The sequence below is a fragment of the Orcinus orca genome, chromosome 6, assembly GCF_937001465.1.
Source record: "Orcinus orca chromosome 6, mOrcOrc1.1, whole genome shotgun sequence".
Taxonomy (NCBI): domain Eukaryota; kingdom Metazoa; phylum Chordata; class Mammalia; order Artiodactyla; family Delphinidae; genus Orcinus; species Orcinus orca.
Window position 1 is genome coordinate 77287731 of NC_064564.1, and position 23103 is coordinate 77310833.

Here is a 23103-nt window from a genome sequence, read left to right on the forward strand (position 1 = left end):
CTATATTTCTGGTTTTGTGCCAGTACCATATTGTCTTGATTACTGTAGCTTTGCAGTGTAGTCTGAAGTCAGGGAGTCCAATTCCTCCAGCTCCATTTTTTCCCCTCAAGACTGCTTTGGCTATTTGGCGTCTTTTTTTGTCTCCATACAAATTTTAAGGTTTTTTGTTCTAGTTCTGTAAAAAATGCCATTGGTAATTGGATAGGGATTGCATTGAATCTGTAGATTGCTTTGGGTAGTATAGTCATTTTCACAATATTGATTCTTCCAATCCAGGAACATGGTATATCTCTCCATCTGCTGGTATCATCTTCAATTTCTTTCATCAGTGTCTTATAGTTTTCTGCATACAGGTCTTTTGTCTCCCTAGGTAGGTTTATTCCTAGGTATTTTATTCTTTTTGTTGCAGTGGTAAATGGGAGTGTTTCCTTAATTTCTCTTTCAGATTTTTCATCATTAGTGTATAGGAATGCAAGAGATTTCTGTGCATTAATTTTGTATCCTGCAACTTTACCAAATTCATTGATTAGCTCTAGTAGTTTTCTGGTGGCATCTTTAGGATTCTCTATGTATAATATCATGTCATCTGCAAACAGTGACAGTTTTTCTTCTTCTTTCCCAATTTGTATTCCTTTTATTTCTTTTTCTTCTCTGATTGCCATGGCTAGTACTTCCAAAACTATGTTGAATAATAGTGGTGAGAGTGGACATCCTTGTCTTGTTCCTGATCTTAGAGGAAATGCTTTCAGTTTTTCACCATTGAGAATGATGTTTGCTGTGGGTTTGTCATATATGGCCTTTATTATGTTTAGGTAGGTTCCCTCTATGCCCACTTTCTGGAGAGTTTTTATCATAAATGGGTGTTGAATTTTGTCAAAAGCTTTTTCTGCATCTAATGAGTTGATCATATGGTTTTTCTCCTTCAATTTGTTAATATGGTGTATCACATTGATTGATTTGCATATATTGAAGAATCCTTGCATCCCTGGGATAAATCCCACTTGATCATGGTGTATGATCCTTTTAATGTGTTGTTGGATTCTGTTTGCTGTATTTTGTTGAGGATTTTTGCCTCTATATTCATCAGGGTATTGGTCTGTAATTTTCTTTTATTGTAGTATTTTTGTCTGGTTTTGTTATCAGGGTGATGGTGGCCTCATAGAATGAGTTTGGGAGTGTTCCTTCCTCCGCAATTTTTGGAAGAGTTTGAGAAGGATGGGTGTTAGCTCTTCTCTGAATGTTTGATAGAATTCACCTGTGAAGTCATCTGGTCCTGGACTTTGGTTTGTTGGAAGATTTTTAATCACAGTTTCAATTTCATTACTTGTGATTGGTCTGTTCATATTTTCTGTTTCTTCGTGGTTCAGTCTTGGAAGGTTATACCTTTCTAAGAATTTGTCCATTTCTTCCAGGTTGTCCATTTTATTGGCATAGAGTTGCTTATAGTAGTCTCTTAGGTTGCTTTGTATTTCTGTGGTGTCTGTTGTAACTTCTCCTATTTCACTTCTAATTTTATTGATTTGAGTCCTCTCTTTTTCTTGATGAGTCTGGCTAATGGTTTATCAATTTTATTTACCTTCTCAAAGAACCAGCTTTTAGTTTTATTGATCTTTCCTGTTGTTTTCTTTGTTTCTGTTTCATTTATTTCTGCTCTGGTCTTTATGATTTCTTTCCTTCTGCTAACTTTGGGTTCTGTTTGTTCTTCTTTCTCTAGTTCCTTTAGGTGTAAGGTTAGATTGTTTACTTGAGATTTTTTCTTGTTTCTTGAGGTAGGCTTGTATAGCTATAAACTTCCCTCTTAGAACTGCTTTTGCTGCATCCCATAGGTTTTGGATCATTGTGTTTTCACTGTCATTTGTCTAGGTATTTTTTGATTTCCTCTTTGATTTCTTCAGTGATCTCTTGGTTATTTAGTAATGTATTGTTTAGCCTCCATGTGTTTGTGTTTTTTACATTTTTTTCCCTGTAATTCATGTCTAATTTCATAGCATTGTGGTCAGAAAAGATGCTTGATATGATTTCAGTTTTCTTAAGTTTACTGAGGCTTGATTTGTGATCCACGATGTGATCTATCCTGGAGAACGTTCCGTGCGCAGTTGAGAAGAAAGTGTAATCTGCTGTTTTTGGATGGAATGTCCTATAAATATCAATTAAATCTATCTGGTCTATTGTGTCATTTAAAGCTTCTGTTTCCTTATTAATTTTCTGTTTGGATGATCTGTCAATTGGTGTAAGTGAGGTGTTAAAGTCCCCCAGTATTATTGTGTCACTGTCGATTTCCTCTTTTATAAGTGTTAGTAGTCACCTTATGTATTGAGGTGCTCCTATGTTGGGTGCATATATATATAATTGTTATATTTTTTTCTTGGGTTGATCCCTTGATCATAATGCAGTGACCTTCCTTGTCTCTTGTAACGTTCTTCATTTTAGTAACATTCTTTATTTTAAAGTCTATTTTATCTGATATGTGTATTGCTATTCCAGCTTTCTTTTGATTTCCATTTGCATGGAATATATTTTTCCATCCCCTCACTTTCAGTCTGTATATGTCCCTAGATCTGAAGTGGGTCTCTTGTAGACAGCATATATATGGGTCTTGTTTTTGTATCCATTCAGCAAGCCTGCGTCTTTTGGTTGGAGCATGTAATCCATTCATGTTGAAGGTAATTATCGATATGTATGTTCCTATTACCATTTTCTTAATTGTTTTGGGTTTGTTTTTGTAGGTCCTTTGTGTTTCCCACTTAGAGAAGTTCCTTTCCCATGTTAGGGAAGTTTTCAACTATAGTCTCTTCAAATATTTTCTCAGGCCCTTTCTCTCTCTCCTCTCCTTCTGGGACCCCTGTAATGCGAATATTTTTGTGTTTAATGCTGTCCCAGAGGTCTCTTAGGCTGTCTTCATTTCTTTTCATTCCTTGTTGTTTATTCTCTTCTGCAGCAGTGAATTCCAGCATTCTGTGTTCCAGGTCACTTATCCGTTATTCTGCCTCAGTTATTGTGCTATTGTTTCCTTCTAGTGTATTTTTCATTTCAGCTATTGTATTGTTTATCTCTGGTTGTTCTTTAATTCTTCTAGGTCTTTGTTAAACATTTCTTGCATCTTCTCGATCTTTGCCTCCATTCTTTTTCTGAGATCCTGGATCATCTTCACTATCATTATTCTCAATTCTTTTTCTGGAAGGTTGCCTATCTCCACTTCATTTAGTTATTTTTCTGGGGTTTTATCTTGTTCTTTCATCTGTCTTTCTGTGGGTGTGTTTTTTGTTCCACAGGCTACAGGATTGTAGTTCTTCTTGCTTCTGCTGTCTGCCATTTGGTGGTCTCCTTTTCTTTTCTTTTTTTTTTTTTTTTTTTGTGGTACGCGGGTCTCTCACTGTTGTGGCCTCTCCCGTTGCAGAGCACAGGCTCAGCGGCCATGGCTCACGGGCCCAGCCGCTCCGCGGCATGTGGGATCCTCCCGGACCAGGGCACGAACCCGTGTCCCCTGCATCGGCAGGCGGACTCTCAACCACTGCGCCACCAGGGAAGCCCTCCTTTTCTTTTTAAAACTGCTTCTGTTACACATCACCATTGCGCCTTCCTTTCTGGCTTCCTTTGCTTCAGGCTTTCACTTGGTCAGCATGCATAGAAAGTAGGGATGCTTTTCTCTCCTATTTCCTGATATCTAAATCCTACCCATTTTTCAAGATTCAAGTTGGTTGTTAACTGAGGAAGCTTTCCTGGATCCTTTCTTTTCCTCTGTATGGACTTACAGCTTTCCCCTCTGTAGTGCAGACTGGGGTGTATTTCATGGGTCCTGCCAAGCCTGTACGCAGAAATGGTAGGTTTTATCTCCTCTTTCTGGCCATCAGGTGCTGTGTCCCTGGCTGTGCCTCAGGGGAGAAAGTGATGGCAATTGAATGAATACTATTTCCAGTCATGAATGAAATGCAAGAGTTATTTATTTATTTTTATTTTATTTTTATTTACTTAATTTTGGTGACATTGGGTCTTCGTTGCTGCACACGGGCTTTCTCTAATTGCGTCGAGTGGGGGCTACTCTTCTTTGAGGTGTGATGGATTCTCACTGCAGTGGTGTCTCTTGTTGCAGAGCGAGGGCTCTAGGTGTGAGGGCTTCAATAGTTGTGGCCTGTGGGCTCAGTGGTTGTGGTGCACAGGCTTAGTTGCTCCATGGCATGTGGGATCGTCCCGGACCAGGGCTCGAACCTGTGTCCGCTGCATTGGCAGACAGATTCTTAACCACTGCACCACCAGGGAAGTCCCAAGAGTTAGTTATTTAAATGACATTTCCTCCCACAGTAGTATAATGAGTAAGTGAAAGAAAATTCTGTAGAACTTTTCATGCCATTAATTCAGGCATGGAGAACCTTTATTTGTTTTTCTTCCGTAGGTGAGCACATGGGTGAAACATAGTTTTTTTTTTTTTTTGAATAAATTTATTTATTTTATTTTATTTTTGGCTGCGTTGGGTCTTTGTTGCTGCGCGCGGGCTTTTTCTCTAATTGCGGCGAGCGGGGGCTACTCTTTGTTGTGGTGCGCAGGCTTCTCATTGTGGTAGCTTCTCTTGTTGCGGAGCATAGGCTCTAGGCGCGTTGGCTTCAGTAGTTGTGGCTTGCGGGCTCTAGAGTGCAGGCTCAGTAGTTGCGGCGCACGGGCTTAGTTGCTCCACGGCATGTGGGATCTTCCTGGAGTAGGCTCGAACCCGTGTCCCCTGCATTGGCAGGTGTATTCTTAACCACTGCGCCACCAGGGAAACCTGAAACATAGTTTTATTTAGTTTCATCTAATTTAAAATTAGGGGCAGGTCATTGAGACTTTCATTAATCATATTTACATATTTTGTGTAATTATTAAATATGCTTTAATGTGAGATTAAACAGTTAATGAAAATGTAAAAAGGTAAAAATGGAAGAAATTTTAATAACCATTCTGCTTACCAAGACTTGAATATTGATTTATGCTAGTTATGTTTAAAAACTGATTAACTATCCTTATAGCTCTTAATTTTATCACTACCTTTAAGACTAGAAAAATGTAGCCTTTATTTTAATAACTATAAATGCACATTTTTAAAAAAGCAGATATTTCCACAAGAGTGGAACTATCAAAAAGCTCTTAGAACTATCAAAGGTCTTAGATTTAAAATTGGTCATAATTTTCATCGGTGCTGGCAGAAGGCATAAGACTCCTGGGCCAAAGACAAAGGACAGTGTACTACCTATAGCAATAACAGAGCAGAGTATTGGCATTTTTCATGTAGGTTCCTGAGCCCCAGTTCCCCCAGGGCAATATGAACAGAGCCATATGGTACCTACACAGGCAGTGGGTTGCATTACAGGAGAGGAACCCTGAGCTCAGGGAACCTGAATCTTTTATGGTGGGCAGTGAGCCTACCTTCCCTTTGTTCCCAGAGATATTATCTTTATTATCGCAACAGTAAGCACACTTGCCCTTTGGTAGGGACGAAAGCACTCTCTATCTTTCAAGGCTGTTTGCTATACGAATAGCCTTAAAAATAGCCCAGAACAAAAGGGCAGTTAGTGCCTTACTCTGCAAGATGTGCAGAAATTCGAGGGACCGATGGAGAATTGTCTCCCAACAAAGAATTGTAGTTATAAAAGGTAGCAGTCCTCTACCAATGCCCCCCAGAACTTCCTGCTCCCTAGAACCCCATCGTGCAATAGAAATATGATGTGAGCCACATGTAATTTTCTACTAGCTGCATTAAAAAAAAGCAAAAAGAAACATAAAATTAATTTTTATATTGTATGTGACCCAGTATATCCAAAATTTAATCATTTTAATAGTTAAGCAGTATAAAAACGTTTTAATGAGATATTTTAAAAAGCTTTTTTCTTTGAATTTTTTTTTTTTTTTCTTTTTTTGTGGTACGCGGGCCTCTCACTGTTGTGGCCTCTCCCGTTGCGGAGCAACAGGCTCCGGACGCGCAGGCTCAGCGGCCATGGCTCACGGGCGCAGCCGTTCCGCTGCATGCGGGATCTTCCCGGACCGGGGCACGAACCCGTGTCCCCTGCATCGGCAGGCGGACTCTCAACCACTGTGCCAACCGGGAAGCCCTCTTTGAGTTTTATTGAAATGTAGTTGACATACATCACTGTATAAGATACACAGCCTGGGGACTTCCCTGGTGGCGCAGTGGTTAAAAATCCGCCTGCCAATGCAGGGGATACGGGTTCGAGCCCTGGTCTGGGAAGATCCCACACGCCGCAGGGCATCTAAAGCCTGTGCGCCACAACTACTGAGCCCGCATCCCACAACTACTGAAGTCTGCGCGCCTAGAGCCCGTGCTCCGCAACAAGAGAAGCCACCGCAAGAAGAAGCCCGTGCACTGCAACGAAGAGTAGCCCCTACTCACTGCAACTAGAGAAAGCCCACGCACAGCAATGATGACCCAACACAGCCAAAAATAAATAAATTAATTAAATAAATTAAAAAAAAAGATACACGGGCTGATGATTTTCCTTTACATACATCACAACATGATTAATACATAGGTTTAGTGAACATCCATCATCTCATATGGATACAAAATTAAATTAAAAAATATATTTTCCTTGTGATGAGAACTCAGGATTTCCTTCCTTAACAGCGTTCATCTATGATGTGCAGCAGTGTTCATTATATCTATCATGTTGTGCATTGCTTCCCCAGGACTTATTTGTCTTGTAACTGGAAGTTTGTTCCTTTTGACCACCTTCATCCAATTCCCCCACCTCCGATAACCATAAATGTGAACTCTTTTTCTCTGATGTTTGTGTTTGTAACCACAAAAATGATGTCTTTTTCTATGAGATTTTTTGCTTCTTTGCTTTTGAACTGACATACCGCACTATGTTAGTTCTTAAAATACAGCAAAGTGCTATTTCTGTATATTTCAAAATGATCACCATGATAAGTCTGGTTACCATCTGTCAGAATACAAAGATAGTACATAACTATTGACTATATTGACATTCCTCTGTGAGGCCATTGATCCTGGACTTCTGTTTGCTGAGAGAATTTTTATTACACGTTTAACTTCATTACTAATGATTGGTCTGTTCAGATTGTCTTTCTTTCTGATTCAGTCTCAGCAGGTTGTATGTTTCTAGAAATTTGTCCGTTTCTCCTAGGTTGTCCAATTTGTTGGCATAACTGTTTGCTTTGTAATATATTTTGAAATCAGGAAGTGTGATGCCTAATGAGGTATTAAAATGATGCCTTTGTCTAATACATGTGCTACAATAAAACAGGAATATCTTACACAATGCAGCCTTCACAGCTAAATGGAGTCCTACCAGAAAAAATGTTTAATGTAAAGACATTTTACACTCCTTCAAGTTTTAAAATTTAATTTTAATTAATTAAAATAAATTTTTTTCCTTAGTTAGGCTAGCTACATTTCAGTTGCTCAATAGCCCATTTTCAACTTTTCACATATTTCTTTGAGTCTCTATTTCCATATCTTTAAATAGCTTGCTTATACTGTTTCTTTATTTTTCAGTTGTAAAGTCTTCCTATTGACTTTCTCCTGTTAAAGAAGATTTAATTCTCTTTTATCTCCAAACCCTCTTGCTATGTGTTCACTTCACAGCCCAGTTTCCCATCCTCCCAATCAGTGATTCTGAAAACTTGTTTTATACTCTTAAAAATTATTGAAGATCACGAAGAGCTTTTGTTTATGCGTGGTATATTTATCAGCATTTAGCCTGTTAGAAATTAAGACTGAGAAAAAATTAAATATTTATGTAAAAAAATGATAAGTCCTTTGCATATTATCATAAGTAATATTTTTTTAATGAAAACCCTTTCATAAAAATTTGTGAGAAGAGTAATAACATTTTATATTTTTGCAAATCTCTTTAATGTTTGCCTTAATAGAAAACAGCCTAATAGAAACGAGAAAATACTTGCCTCTGAACTCATTCTGAAGACAAATCACATACTATGTAGCCTCTGGAAGACTGCACTGTATACTTGTAGTAAGAATATGGGAGTAAAAAGGGTGAATGTGATATCCTAGTATTATTATGAAAATAGTTTCAAGATTCTCTGTATATTATCATAATTTTTTCAGACCATGACTCAGTGTTTATATTATTATGACCATGTATTAGCTGAGCTATAGTAGCATAAACTTAGTTAAGCAGCATACCATGGATTTTTTTTTAATTGCACTTTTTTGTTTTCCTTAGAGATAATGCTTTCTTTTCATATATATATATATTTTTACTACGTACATTTTACTTATTCAACTCTGAACTCTATGTTAGTTGTCAAAATCTCTTCAAAATACATTCTTTTACAGCAGGTATTTTCTCCCTTTTGTCTTAAATATCTTCTGTAGCCATTCGACTTGGTTCAGTTAAGACTGGTTTTTTCCTAGGACCCCTGCATATCCTAGGATTGCTTTTCCTCAGAATCCTGGGAATTTCTGTTGCCTCTCTTTTATATTGGATCCCTGATTATTAGATCCCCCGTCTTTTTCTTGATATGCAGTACAGTCGTCCCTCAGTATCAGCGGGTGGGTGTGGGTGTGGTGGGGATTGGTTCCAGACCCCCCGAGGGTACCAAAACCTGCCAGTGCTCCAGTCTCTTATATAAAATGATGTAGTATTTGCAGGTAACCTACACATATACTCCTGTATACTTTCAGTCATCTCTAGACTATTACCTGGTACAATGTAAACGCTATGTAAATAGTTGTAAGTACAATGTAAATAGTTGCTGGAGAATGGCAGATTCAAGTTTTGCTTTTGCATCTTTCTAGAATGTTTTTCCCCCATTTTTTTTTTTTTAATGATACAGTGGACAACTCAGTCTACATTTCTTTTTACAGTAGTGCTAGTTTTTTTTTTTTTTTTTTTTGCGGTACGCGGGCCCCTCACTGCTGTGGCCTCTCCCGCCGCGGAGCACAGGCTCCAGATGCGCAGACCCAGCGGCCATGGCTCCCGGGCCCAGCCGCTCCACGGCATGTGGGGTCCTCCCGGACCGGGGCACGAACCCGTGTCCCCTGCATCAGCAGGCGGACTCTCAACCACTGCGCCACCAGGGAAGCCCGTTTTTTTTTTTTTTAAGACCATTATTTATTTACTTATTGGCCGTGCCGTGTGTCTTGTGGGATCTTAGTTCCTTGACCAGGGATCAAACCCGTGCCCCCTGCAGTGGAAGTGCAGAGTCCTAACCACTGGATTGCCAGGGAATTCCCCCAAATATTTTTGATTTGAGGTTACTTGAATTCAAAGATATAGAACCCACAGATACAGAGCCCATGGATACGGAGGGCCAACTGTATAGTATAAACTTGGGGGCCAGATTGTGTAGGTTTGAATCTTAGCTCTCTCACTTACTAGGTATGTGACTGATACTGTGATTTATAATAAATATGTAAGTCTATCTGGTCTAATGTGTCATTTAAAGCTTGTGTTTCCTTATTAATTTTCTGTCTGGATGATCTGTCCATTGCTTCCATTGCTGTAATTGGGGTGTTAAAGTCCCCCACAATTACTGTGTTACTGTTGATTTCTCCTTTTATGGCTGTTAGCATTTGCCTTATGTATTGAGGTGCTCCTACGCTGGGTGCATAAATATTTATAATTGTTATATCTTCTTCTTGAATTGATCCCTTGATCATTATGTAGTGCATGGAATATCTTTTTACACCTCCTCACTTTCAGTCTGTATGTATCCTTAGGTCTGAAGTGGGTCTCTTGTAGACAGCATATATAGGGGTCTTGTTATTGTATCCATTCAGCCAGTCTGTGTCTTTTGGTTGGAGCATTTAATCCATTTGCATTTAAGGTAACTATTGATATGTATGTACCTATTACCATTTTCTTAATTGTTTTGGGTTTGTTTTTGTAGGTCTTTTCTTCTCTTGTGTTTCCCTCCTAGAGAAGTTTCTTTGGCATTTGTTGGTGGTGCTGAATTCTCTTAGCTTTTGCTTGTCTGTAAAGGTTTTAATTTCTCTGTCGAATCTGAATGAGATCCTTGCTGGGTAGAGTAATCTTGGTTGTAGGTTTTTCCCTTTCATCACTTTAAATATATCCTGCCACTCTCTTCTGGCCTGCAGAGTTTCTACTGAAAAATCAGCTGATAACCTTATGGGGTTTCCCTTGTATGTTATTTGTTGCTTTTCCCTTGATGCTTTTAATACTTTTTCTTTGAGTTTAATTTTTGTTAGTTTGATTAATATGTCTCAGTGTGTTTCTCCTTGGGTTTATCCTATGTGGGACTTTCTGTGCTTCCTGGACTTGGGTGGCTATTTCCTTTTCCATGTTAAGGAAGTTTTCAACTCTAATCTCTTCAAATATTTTCTCAGACCCTTTCTCTTTCTCTTCTTTTTCTGGGACCCCTATAATTTGAATGTTGGGTGTTTAATGTTGTCCCAGAGGTCTCTGAGATTTTCCTCAGTTCTTTTCATTCTTTTTCCTGTATTCTGCTCCTTGGAAGTTATTTCCACCATTCTGTCTTCCAGTTCACTTATTCATTCTGCCTCAGTTATTCTGCTGTTGATTCCTTCTAGTGTATTTTTCATTTCATTTACTGTGTTGTTCATCACTGTTTGTTCTTTAGTTCTTCTAGATCCTTATTAAACATTTCTTGTATTTTCTCGATCTGTGCCTCCATTCGATTTCCGAGATTTTGGATCATCTTTACTGTCATTACTCTGAATTATTTTTCAGGTAGATTGCCTATGTCCTCTTCATTTATCTTTCTTGTAGGTTTTTACCTTGCTCCTTTGTCTGTAACGTATTTCTCTGCCATCTCATTTTTGTTGATGGCTTGGGCTGTGTTCCTCTCTTGCTGGTTGTTTGGCCTGAGGTGTCCAGCGCTGGAGTTTGCAGTCAGTTGGGTGGAGCCATGTCTTGGTGCCGAGATGGGAACCTCTGGGAGGGCCGACACTGACTAATATTCCCTAGGGCTTGAAGTTCTCTGTTAGTCCAGTGGCTTGGACTTGGCATTCCCACCACAGGGACTCAGGCCTGACCCATGGCCTGGGAACCAAGACCCCACAAGCCGTGCAGCATGGCAAAAAAGAAAAAAAAGATACCCCCCCAAAAACAGACAACAAATGAAAAAGATCAGAAGAATAACAAAGATTAAAAAACAGAATAAAATTAGGAAAATAAAAAATATTAGAAAAAATAAAAATTAAACAACAACAAAACAAAGCGCAAGAGCAAAAAAAAAAAGAAAGAATTAAAAAAATAAATAAAAAAATAAAAACTCACTGGTGGCTATGCTGTCAGTGTCCTTGCCCTCACGTGAGCCACATCCAACCCCCGCCTCCCCAGGAGGGCCTCCAAGACCTCTAGGTAGGTCTCTGGATCCACTGTATCAGCCCCACCTCTGCATGTTTTCCTTTCACCAGCATCTGCTCCTGAAGCTGACCTGGAGTATATGAGCCCGTGTAGGCCAGCTGGGGTGCAGGCTTCCGTGGGCATGTCCACAGGGGCCGACATAGCTGGAGGAGGCTTTGTGGCAGGGGGCGGGGGTGTGGTGCTCAGATCCACCGGGACCCACTCAGCCAGAAGAGGCTTTGGGGATGCGACACAGCCGGAGGAGGCTCTGTCAGGGGTGGTGGTCCCCCAAAGGTCCCCTCCTGTCCCTGCCGATCCCCCCACCATGAGTGGGTCCCCCTGAGTGTGGGAACCTCTCCTCCTCCCATCCAACCCCAGGTCACCGTCCCCATCCCGTCTCCACCCGTCCTCCCCCCTCTTCCCTCCCTTGTCCCACCTGGCTGTGCCGGGACCCCTCCTGTACCCCTGTGTCTGAGGTCCTCCTCCAATGTCCAGCAGGCGCTCCGACGCACCCGTCATACCTATGAGGAGACGTGAACTCCACGTCCTCCTACTCTGCCCTCTTGACTCTGCCCCTCTCCCTAAGAGCTCATTTTTATTCTCTGTTCCTTTTTCATAGTCTCTTGTTCTTGTTTCATGGCTGCACTAGTTTCTCTTATGCCTTTGCCGACAATAGCACTAGGATTTTGTTGTTGCAGTTTTCATCTCTTGATCTTAATTTCTCCATGTGACAGTATATTTAATGGATACAGATTCCTCCCATTGCAGTATCCCTGCCCCCTTGCAATTGATTTTGCTTGTCTTCCTATCCAGAAGTAGAAGCTTACTTCCTCTGCACTTCCTCTGGCCTGGTGACTTTCTCTGACTAATAGAAGGTGACAGAAGTGATGTTGTATATGTTGTATATGTTGTATATGTTCTGGAGCTTAGCCCTTATGAGGCTTTGGAGCTGCTGTGTTCTCTTGGTATGCTGCCATGCAGCTGCCAAGTGAGGAATCTTGTCCAGACTAGCAGATGATGAGAGGCACCCCAGCTAGCGTCCAGTACCATGTGCAGATGTGAATGATCTGTATGGAACCCTCCAACCCAGACAGTCCTCCATATGCATGCAGCCGCCTAGGTGAGCCCAGGTAAAGCCAGAAGGACTGCCCAACCAATTCTAAAAGTAGTGAGAAACCATAAATTGTTGTTCTTCTCAGTCATTAGGAATTGTGGTTGATTATATGGAAATAGTTAACTGATACTCTCCTCAGTTTTTTCTGTTTGTTCTGATCTCTTTTGTGTCATGAGCTTTGCTTGGATATCGGGTAGTTTTCTCTTATCTGAGGCCGAGGCCTGGGGGATATATATGCCTGCCTGCCAGTGTTCTGGAAATGAGGACCTGTGACTTAATTCCCTTGTTTTCAGGTCGGTACTCCTGCCCTCAGCTGTGCCTTGTACCCTCCAGGTCAGATACCCTCTGTTTCACATTTTCCAGAGCTTTTCACTGAGGCCCGGAAGGGTATTTACTGGGTTATGAAGAATAGGGGTCTGGGAGTCTTAACAGCCTTTTAAGTAGATTTTCACTCAGTGGAGTTTAACTCCACTTCACACACCGCTTCCAGAGGAGTTGTGTTGCCAGTTCCGGAGCCTTCTGAGGAGGAGCAGATGGCTGATGGTGGGAGGTGCGGGGTAGGGGGAGCTGTGCTGTAAGTTGAGTTGCCTCTCAGCTTTCTCCTCTGCCTGCTTCAGGTTCAGCTTTCTGAGATCTCCAAGTCAGTTACCACTCAGTCCCTCTAGCTTTCAAAAGTTTGGTGCCATTTCCTCAATTCTTTGAGGGGTTTAATCGTTTACTATAATTTCATCTTTAAACAGCATGTTCTTTTTGATAGACTCTCTAAAATAGGATAGCCCTTGCTGCAAGTGTAGAGAACTGGTGACAGAACCCTTCTCTGACATTCAAAAGGGAGAGAGGATAGATGTTCAATTTTTAGCAGAGGAACGTGGGCTTCACTTGAGAGAGACTTTCTTTCTTTCAGCAAACATAACCAAGCAATTCTCTGTGCTGCATTCTGTGTGTGGCTCTAGGACATGGGGGTCTGAAGAAGTGAGACATGGGCCTTTTCTCCCTCCATCACACCATCTGGCTTTAGTTGGTGTAGAAAGCGCCCTTTCCCAAGGGAGCATGGGAAACATGGTCCAGTTTGGTTATAGAAAGTCCCCTGTTGCCTATGTTTCCTTGGCTGGAGCCCAGGGAAACTCTGGGATGGATTCTGGGAGACAACGACCTAAACTGTGGAGTTTGGTGCTGAGGTATGGGGACCCCAAGAGCTGTTCCTGGCCAGTCTGGAGAGGCAGGCATTGTGGAGTCTCAGGAGTTCGTTTTAACATGAGACCTCAGAGAAGCTAGGGAGTTCACTGCAGTGAGTCACAGACTCACTAGGCAGACTCACTAGGCAGCAGAGACCACCCTTCAGTCAGGGCACAGCTGTCAGGAGACAGAGACCGGGTACCCTTGGATGACGTGAGGCCATGGAGGTGCAGGTGGCAGAAAGAACCCCACCCTGGTTGGCAAGGCCTCTGCCTTGGGATCTTACCTGCTTCCCACTCCTTCCATTGGCCTGCTTCAGGGTGGCATTTGGGCACCGTGGCTTGAGTCACGATCCTCTGAGATACTTGCATGGCCTTGGCATCAATCATAATAGTATTTTCCTCCCGTCACAGCCTCTGGGCCACAGAACAGTAGTCCTTGTAGTCTGAAATTGAGCCCCGGAGGAGTATTCAGTGAAACTAAAGAGTGACTGAACTTAGACCATGCTTCCTGCTGCAGAAGGGCAATAGGTTGTGAACCCTGATTTATCGATCCAGCTATTTGTTTATACAGGCACACAGATGTGTGCACATACATGGTGTGTACACGTGTGTGTGTGTACTTTTCTTTTACAATTTTTATTTATTTAATTTATTATTTTTGGCTGCATTGGATCTTCGTTTTTGCACGTGGGCTTTCTCTAGTTGTGGCGAGTGGGGGCTGCTGCTCATTGCGGTGCATGGGCTTCCCACTGCGGTGGCTTCTCTCGTTGCAGAACACGGGCTCTAGGCACACAGGTTTCAGTAGTTGTGGCATGCGGGCTCAGTAGTTGTGGCTTGCGGACTCTAGAGCTCAGGCTCAGTAGTTGTGGCTTGCGGGCTCTAGAGCTCAGGCTCAGTAGTCGTGGCGCACAGGCTTAGTTGCTCCGCGGCATGTGGGATCTTCCCGGCCCAGGGCTCGAACCCATGTCCCCTGCATTGGCAGGCGGATTCTTAACCACTGCACCACCAGGGAAGGCCGGTGTGTACTTTTTTAAGAAAGAATATTTCCAGTACTTAAAAAATGGTACAATAGGCAATAGGTAGAATTATTCTTATCTGTAGTAGTTTTATTTGGATTTAAACCAGAATTACTTTGGTTTTATTTGGATTTAAACCAGAATTACTTTGGTGAAGAAAAGAATTTACCTTTTTAACTTCTCCTTTCTTTTATTATAGTTGACAGTTATATCTGTCAGCTTTAACCTTAACAAAGGTTAACAAAGCTAACCAGTGCAGAGCCCTTCCTATCTCTCTCTTTTTTTTTTTTTAATTTATGTTTTTGGCTGCATTCAGTTTTTGTTGCTGTGCGTGGGCTTTCTCTAGTTGCAGTGAGCGGGGGCTACTCTTCATTGCGGTGCGTGGGCTTCTCATTGCGGTGGCTTCTCTTGTTGCAGAGCACGGGCTCTGGGCACAGGGGCTTCAGTAGTTGTGGCTCACGGGCTCTAGAGCTCAGGCTCAGTAGTTGTGGTGCGTGGGCTTAGTTGCTCTGCGGCATGTGGGATCTTCCCAGACCAGGGATTGAACCTGTGTCCCTTGCATTGGCAGGCGGATTCTTAACCACTGCACCAACAGGGAAGTCCCTTTTTTACTTTTTAAAATTTAATTTTTAATTGAAGTATAGTTGACGTGGTGTGATATAAGTTACAGGTATACAATATAGTGATTCACAGTTTTTAAAGGTTATGCTCCATTTATAGTTATTATAAAATATTGACTATATTCCCTGTGTTGTACAATGTATCCTTGTAGCTTACTTTTTACATAATAGTTTGTACCTCTTAATCCCTACCCCTACAGTGCCTCTCCCCTCATCCCTCTCCCCACTGGTAACCACTAGTTTGTTGTGTATATCTGTGAGTTTGTTTCTTTTTTGTTATATTCACTAGTTTGTTGTATTTTTTGTTTATTTTTTAAATTAATCTTTATTGGAGTATAGTTGCTTTACAATGTTGTGTTAGTTTCTACTGTATAGCAAAGTGAATCAGCTATATGTATACATATATCCCCTCATTTTTGGATTTCCTTCCCATTTAGGTCACCATAGAGCATCGAGTAGAGTTCCCTGTGCTAATCAGTAGGTTCTCATTAGTTATTTATATTTTATACATAGTGTCAATAGTGTATATATGTCAGTTCCAATCTCCCAATTCCTCCCACCCCCTGTTGTATGTTTTAGATTCCACATGTAAGTGGGATCACACAGTATTTGTCTTTCTTTGACTTATTTCACTTAGCATAATGCCCTCCAAGTCCATCCACGTTGTTGCTGATGGCAGGGTTTCATTCGTTTTTATGGCTGAGTAGTACACCCCCACCCCCCAACCCCCCCCATCCCCAACATCTTCATCCATTCATCTGTTGATGGACACTATCTCTTTGTCTAGGAGTCTTAGGTGTAATTAGAGGCTGAACAAGGAAATCCTGATTGTTCCTTAGAGGTGTGTACGGATGTATGTGAATAGTCATGTAAATATGGTAAATCCTTTTTCTTCCAAATTCTGAATATGTTATGTCATATTAATTTATAATAAAATATATATTATTCCCCCTCCCTCCCTCTTCCTGCTTTGCCTTTCTATTATTAAAAAAAAAATTAAGGAGAAGATAGCCTGAGCCACATGTAGCTCATTTCTTTAAACATTTTGTTTCATTTGCTTCTTTATATGGTGATAGTTTTCTAAATTAAACTAGTAAGTGTGTGATTGAGATGAATATCATCATTTTGGACTTGGTTCATTTTAAAATACAGAGGCAAAAAGAAACGAAATCAAGTTAGTTGTAGTGAGGTGGATGGATCTAGAGTCTGTCATACAGAGTGAAGTAAGTCAGAATGAGAAAAACAAATACCATATGCTAATGTATATATATGGAATCTAAAAAAAAATGATTCTCATGAACCTAGGGCCAGGACAGGAATAAAGACGCAGACGTAGAGAATGGACTTGAAGACACGGGGTCGGGTGGGGGTAGGCTAAGCTGGGACGAAGTGAGAGAGTGGCGTGGACATATATAGACTCCCAAATGTAAAAGAGATAGCTAGTGGGAAGCAGCCTCATAGCACAGGGAGATCAGCTCGGTGCTTTGTGACCACCTAGAGGGGTGGGATAGGGAGGGTGGGAGGGAGGCGCAAGAGGGAAGGGATATGGGGATATATGTATATGTATAGCTGATTCACTTTGTTATACAGCAGAAAGTAACACAACATTGTAAAGCAATTACACTCCAATAAAGATGTAAAAATAAATAAATAAAATACAGAGGCACGTGCTAGTCATATCTAGTAGATTTGAATTTTGAAATGCCGCTATAGCACTTATTTTTTTACGTTGTAAGGTCTTCTGATGTTTCTTACTTATTCCAAGCTGAAATCTAGATCTGATGATCAATGGTTTTTGGACTTCTCTTACGTGCATCTCCTCATCTATTTATCACTGTGCAAACAAGCCTGCATTAGTTGTAGTCTTTACCTCTACTGTATGTTTTTGATCAGATCCTTACCATTGAGCTGTTGAATGCAAAGAGCACTTGGTGGAAGAATAAAATGAGAAAGAGGCCTTTTGCTTGGAACAGCAATGTAATTCTAAACACCCCCTATGGCCAGTTATGTGATGCTGGTCAAAGTGCACAACCCCTGTGTTCCAACACCCATCTCTGCCATTGCTCTGTGCTCCTAATACAGTGTTGTTGAATCTCGTGGAAAACAGTGTTTAAGTTATTAATACTGATGCTCTTCCAAGCTAAGCCACGGATTACACTGTGATTGATTTTGTCATCATCTCATGATTCTGATTTCTTTTGAGTCAATGATAATTATTTCCTCAACCCCCTTCATTTGCTTTTTTTCAATGTAGTTATTACAGATTCACCCCAAACTGCCAGTTGCTTACATTGGCTTTCAATATGCTGATTCCCATCAGTTATTCCATCCATTTCATCTTCTTGAAGACATCTCTTCCAGGGCCTTCTGACCCACTTCCATCTTCTATATTTGTCTGTGGCCTATTACACACACAGCCTAGGGTGTTCCTTTACTGTCCTGCTGGTATTTCCTTTCCTTCCTGCTGGTATTGTGATACAGTTTCTGATTCTGATGTTTTCCTCTTTCTTGGTTTATACTTTAGTTTTGATGGAGCTCATCCTCCAGTAGCTTCCTGGAAAAGGATGCATAATGGTAAATATTTTGAAGGCTTGCCTTTCTTAATATGTAAAATGTTTTTATTTTACCCTTAATTTACTTAGTAGTTCATCTGGTTCTAAGAATTCTCATCTGGAATTCAGTTCCTTTTAGTACTTTGGAGGCACTGCTCCATTATCATCTGGCTTCTTTGGTTGGCTTTTATGAAGTACGAAGACATTTTGCTTCTGAATCTTTTTCATGTGGATTATTACGCCATCCGCCCCCCTCCCCCCCTGAAACCTACATAACTCTTTTTACCTTTTTACCAGTGCTCTGACATTTCATGATTAGTACGTATGTCTTGGTGTGGGTTTGTTTTCACCCATCATGTTGGTATTCCAAGGGACTTTTCAGTCTGGAAACCATCCCTTTGTTTTGAAATACAGTCTTGAATTATTTAATTGATTTAATTATTTACTTCCATTTTTTCTGTTTTCTCTTTTTGGAGGTACAATTCGGATGGTGGATCTCCTGGTCTGGTTCTCTAAAGTACTATATTTTTTTCTCTAATTTTCCATCAGGTAGTTTGCCTATTTGCTTAACCTCCCGAGAGTTTTTCTCAACTTTATTTTCCAATGCTTCTATTGAGTTTTTCAGTTTTTGCTGTCATGTTATTAAGTTTTAAGAGCTTTTTATTTGCCAGGTGTTCTGTTTATGTGGTTTCTTGTTTGTTCTAATCATTGTTGTGAGGCAAACCACCCCAAACATAGTAACATAAAACATTGCTGTTTTATTTTTTGCTCACACATTCTGTGGGTCAGGAATTCAGTTAAGACTTGACTGACTAGGGGCTGGAGTCATCTGTGGCTTCTTCACTCACGTGGCTGGCACCTGGCCTGGGATGAATTGAAGACTGGGTTCAGCCGGGACTGTTGACTTGGGTACCAATGTGTGGCCTCTCTGTGTGGCTTCTTGCAACATGAGAAGTGAACTTTCCCTCTGGCGGGGAGCTTCTGGAGAGCACATTTTCCAAGACAACCAGGTAGAAGCTACGTGGTTTTATATGACCTAATCTTGGTGGTCACGTAGTATCACTTCTGCCAAACCCCACACTGGTCAGGGTAAACATAAGGCTGTCCAAATTCAAGGGGAAGGGAGTTTTGACCACTTCTTGATTGAAGGGTGGGAAGATCACATTTCAGAAGAGCACATGGTATGGTAGTATTTTTTTGCCTGTTTTTAGATAATACAGTCTGTCTTGCATATTGATTAATTGTATACAATACTTTTCTTACCTCTCTGAGGATATTATTAGTAGTTTTCTTTTCCCTGTGCAAGTCTGTCTCCTTGAACATTTGGGGGGCATTCCCAATGTAAGCAGCATGATTAAGTCTTTTTCACTTGTCCTGGTTGGATTCCGTAGACAATAAACTCCTGCATTGTCTTGGCTCCCAAAGTTCTGGCAGCTGACAGCTGGAAATAGGGAAGGAGATGAGATCTCGATATTTATTGTCCTTGGGTTCACTTAGTCTGACTGTCTCCTCTTTTAGGAAAGGCATCAGTGTTCCAGTGAAGGACCTTTTCCAGGGCACTCACGATGACAGTTGCCAAGTCCTGTAGTAGGTCCTGGGTGAGGAAGCCTTGGTATGTATCTGGGACTTTTATTTTTCTTGCTATCTCAGAATTCATGAACTTTGGTTATTTAGAATGGTTCTTATTGTTCAGTCATTGGCCTCATTGACTATTCCCACTCCACATCCTTCAAGAAATCTATGTGATTTGTGAAATCTGAAGGTGAAGGAACACTGGGCCCAGCGGTATGAACCTCTGCCATATTTTTGTTATTTATTTTTCATTTTTATTTTTAAATTTTATTATTTATTTATTTTATACATTTATTTATTTTTGGCTGCATTGGGTCTTCATTGCTGGGCACGGGCTTTCTCTAGTTGCGGCGAGTGGGGGCTACTCTTTGTTGTGGGGTGCTGGCTTCTCATTGCCGTGGCTTCTCTTGTTGTGGAGCACAAGCTCTAGGTGCGTGGGCTTCAGTAATTGTGACACACAGTCTCAGTAGTTGTGGTGCATGGGCTTAGTTGCTCTGCCGTATGTGGGATCTTTCCGGACCAGGGCTCGAACCCATATCCCCTGAATTGGCAGGAGGATTTTTAACCACTGCGCCACCAGGGAAGTCCCCTGTTATTTGTTCTTTAATATTTTCAATATTCTTTGTGTGTGCTTAAACTAAGTAATGTTGGATGACTGAAGTTCCATTGAAATAATATAGTATGTGGACATTTATGCCTCCCTTTAAACTTTTCCACATAGAAATCCCTTTCTTAATGAAATCTTATTTTCCCTTCACCTTCTCCTAACTCTTAGCCAAGTTTTGTTTAAGGGAATGTTCTATATCTTGAAGTTAGGCTAGTTAAATACTTTGAATGATACATCATTGGAAGAAATGTATCTTCTCTATTCTCCATGGTGATAAATACACAGAAACATTATTAATAAAATAGACTTGTTTTCTCACACGCTTACCTACTTTACAGACACTTATCCATTGTGTTAAAACCTGAGACTCATGATTTTACATTTTAAAAAGCATTTTTCAAAGCATGATGGATGTTGAGGATGTGGATGAGAATGGTAAAGACAAGGCTTTTTTGAGGTGAGATCTAAGTTTCTGGCCAGTTTCTTGAGGTGAGATCCAAGTTTTTGGTCAGGAACTTGTATTTTCCGTATGAATTTTGGGGTGACTATGAACTCACATTCTTTAAAAAAATCTGTTTAGGATAGTTCTTCTACTTCTTGTTTAAAAAACTCCACATGGGCTTCCCTGGTGGTGCAGTGGTTAAGAATCCTCCTGCCAAAGCAGGGCACACGGGCTCGAGCCCTGGTTCGGGAAGATCCCACATGCTACGGAGCAACTAAGCCTGTGCTCCACAACTACTGAGCCCGCAGGCCACAACTACTGAAGCCCACGTGCCTACAGCCCATGCTCTGCAACAAGAGAAGCCACTTCAATGAGAAGCCCGTGCACCACAACGAAGAATAGCCCCCGCTCGCCGCAACTAGAGAAAAGCCCGTGTGCAGCAACAAAGACCCAACACGGCCAAAAATAAAAATAAATAAAAGAAACAAAAAAAAAATTCCGCAGGTGCTAGTCTTTTGTTTTTTGGTTGAGTTGTAAGAGTTCTTTATATATTCTGGATATTTATCAAATAAATGATTTGAAAACATTTTCTTTTATCCTGTGGATTGTGTTTTCACTTTTTTTTTTTTTTTTTTCGGTACGCGGGCCTCTCACTGCTGTGGCCTCTCCCATTGCGGAGCACTGGCTCCGGACGCGCAGGCTCAGCGGCCATGGCTCGTGGGCCTATCCGCTCCGCGGCATGCGGGATCTTCCCGGACCAGGGCATGAACCCGTGTCCCCTGCATCGGCAGGCGGACTCGCAACCACTGCACCACCAGGGAAGCCCTGTTTTCACTTTTTTGATGGTGTTCTTTGAACCACAAAAGTTTTAAATTTTGATGGTTTAATCAATTTTTTTTTCTTTTATTGCTTGGGCTTTTGGTGTCATATCTAAGAATCCATTGCCAAATTCCAGGTCATGCAGATTTACCCCTGTTTTCTTTTTAGTTTTAGCTCTTGTATTTAGATATTTTATCCATTTTGGGGGCATATGCTATTTTGTATATGCTGTGCGATAGGGACACAACCTCATTCTTTTGGATGCGGATATCCAGTTGTACCAACACCATTTACTTAAAACACTGTTCTTTCCTCATTGAATTTTCTTGGTACCCATATCAAAAATCAGTTGACTGTAAATGTAAGAGTTTATTTCTTGGATTCTATTCCATTGTTCTGTATGTCTTCTTGTACCAGCACCATACCATTTCTCCTACCATAGCATTAATAGTAAATTTTGGAATTGGGAAATGTGAGTCTTCCAACTGTGATCTTTTTCAAGACTGTTTTGTCTATCCTGCGTCCCCTGAATTTCCACATGAATTTTAGGATCAGCTTGTCAATTTTTGCTAAAAAAGGCAACTGAAGTTTGATAGGAAAATTACTGGTTAATTATTGGGTGTATTGCCATCTTTACAATATTGAGTCTTAAGTTATGAATGTAGAATGTCTTTCTATTGTCTTAAATTTTTTCAACGAAATGTTTTCAACAGTCAAGTCTTATACTTCTGTTGAATTGTTTCTTTCAGCTATTTTATTCTTTTGGATGTTATTATAAATTGAATTACTTTCTTTTTATTTTTGGATTCTTTATTGCTAATATCTGGAAATACAACTGCATTTTTGTATAATGATCTTGAATCTTGCAAACTTGTTAAATTCATTCTAATTTTTGTGTGTGTTTTTCTTAGGGTTTTCTATAAACAAGATTATGTCACTTACAAATAGAGATAGTGTTAATTCTTTCATTTTAAACTTGATGGCTTTTATTTCTTTTTCTTCCCTAATTGCTTTTCCTAGATCCTCCAGTAAAATGTAATAAAGTAACAAGAGTGGACATCCTTTTCTTGTTCCTGATCTTAGCGGGGGAGACTCTAGTCGTTTACCATTAAGATGTGCTGTTAGCTGTCCATTTTTCATAGATGGCTTATCAGGTTGAGGAAATTCCTTTTTATTCCTAGTTTATTTTACTGTTTCTATCATGAAATGGTGTTGATTCTGTCAAATGCTTTTTTCTGTGTCTATTCTGATTATGGAGTAATTGTCATTTATTCTATTAATAGGGTGTGTTACATTGACTTTTCCATGTTAAACCAATTTTACATTCCTGGATTAAAACCCATGTGGTCCTGGCATATAATCCTTTGTATGTTGCTGGATTTGGTTTACTGGTATTGTGTTGGGAATTTTTGTGTCTCTAAGTGATATTGATCTATAGTTTTCTTGTGATGTCATCATCTGCTTTTGTTATCAGGGTAATCGATTACTGGCATCATAGAGTGAGTTGGGAAATGTTCACTCCTATTCCATTTTTTTAATAAAAGTTTTGGAAGGATTTTTATTTAATTCTTCTTTAAATGTTGTAAAATTCACCAGTGAAGTCATCTGGGCCTGGGCTTTTTTTTGTGGGAGGGTTTTTGGTAATTGTCATTACAGCTCTGTTCAGATTTTCTATTTCCTCTTGAATCACTTTCTGTAGTTTGTGTTTCTCTGTTTAAGAATTTGGCCATTTATCCAGATTATCTAATTTTATTGGATGATGACTTTTCATAGTATTCCCTTATAGTCCTTTCTATTTATGTAAGGTTGGTATGTAAGGTTGATATTTTAAAAATATAGGTGTTTATAGATATACATTCCTCTTGAACACTGCTTTTGCT

The 23103-nt window shown here is 40.4% G+C and overlaps 1 protein-coding gene across 6 annotated transcripts in view; it reads left to right on the forward strand.

The window, feature by feature from the left end:
* The window catches only part of GCNT1 (glucosaminyl (N-acetyl) transferase 1), a 202272-nt gene that overhangs the window by 27802 nt on the left and 151367 nt on the right, over positions 1–23103 (forward strand). Inside the window, exon 3 of one of the 6 annotated variants that reach the window (XM_033440252.2) lies at positions 19302–19395. The exons of the other annotated variants lie outside the window; for them this stretch is intronic. The gene's annotated coding sequence lies outside the window, so the exon portion shown is untranslated. The remainder of the gene's footprint in view (positions 1–19301; positions 19396–23103) is intronic. 6 annotated transcript variants of the gene reach the window in all.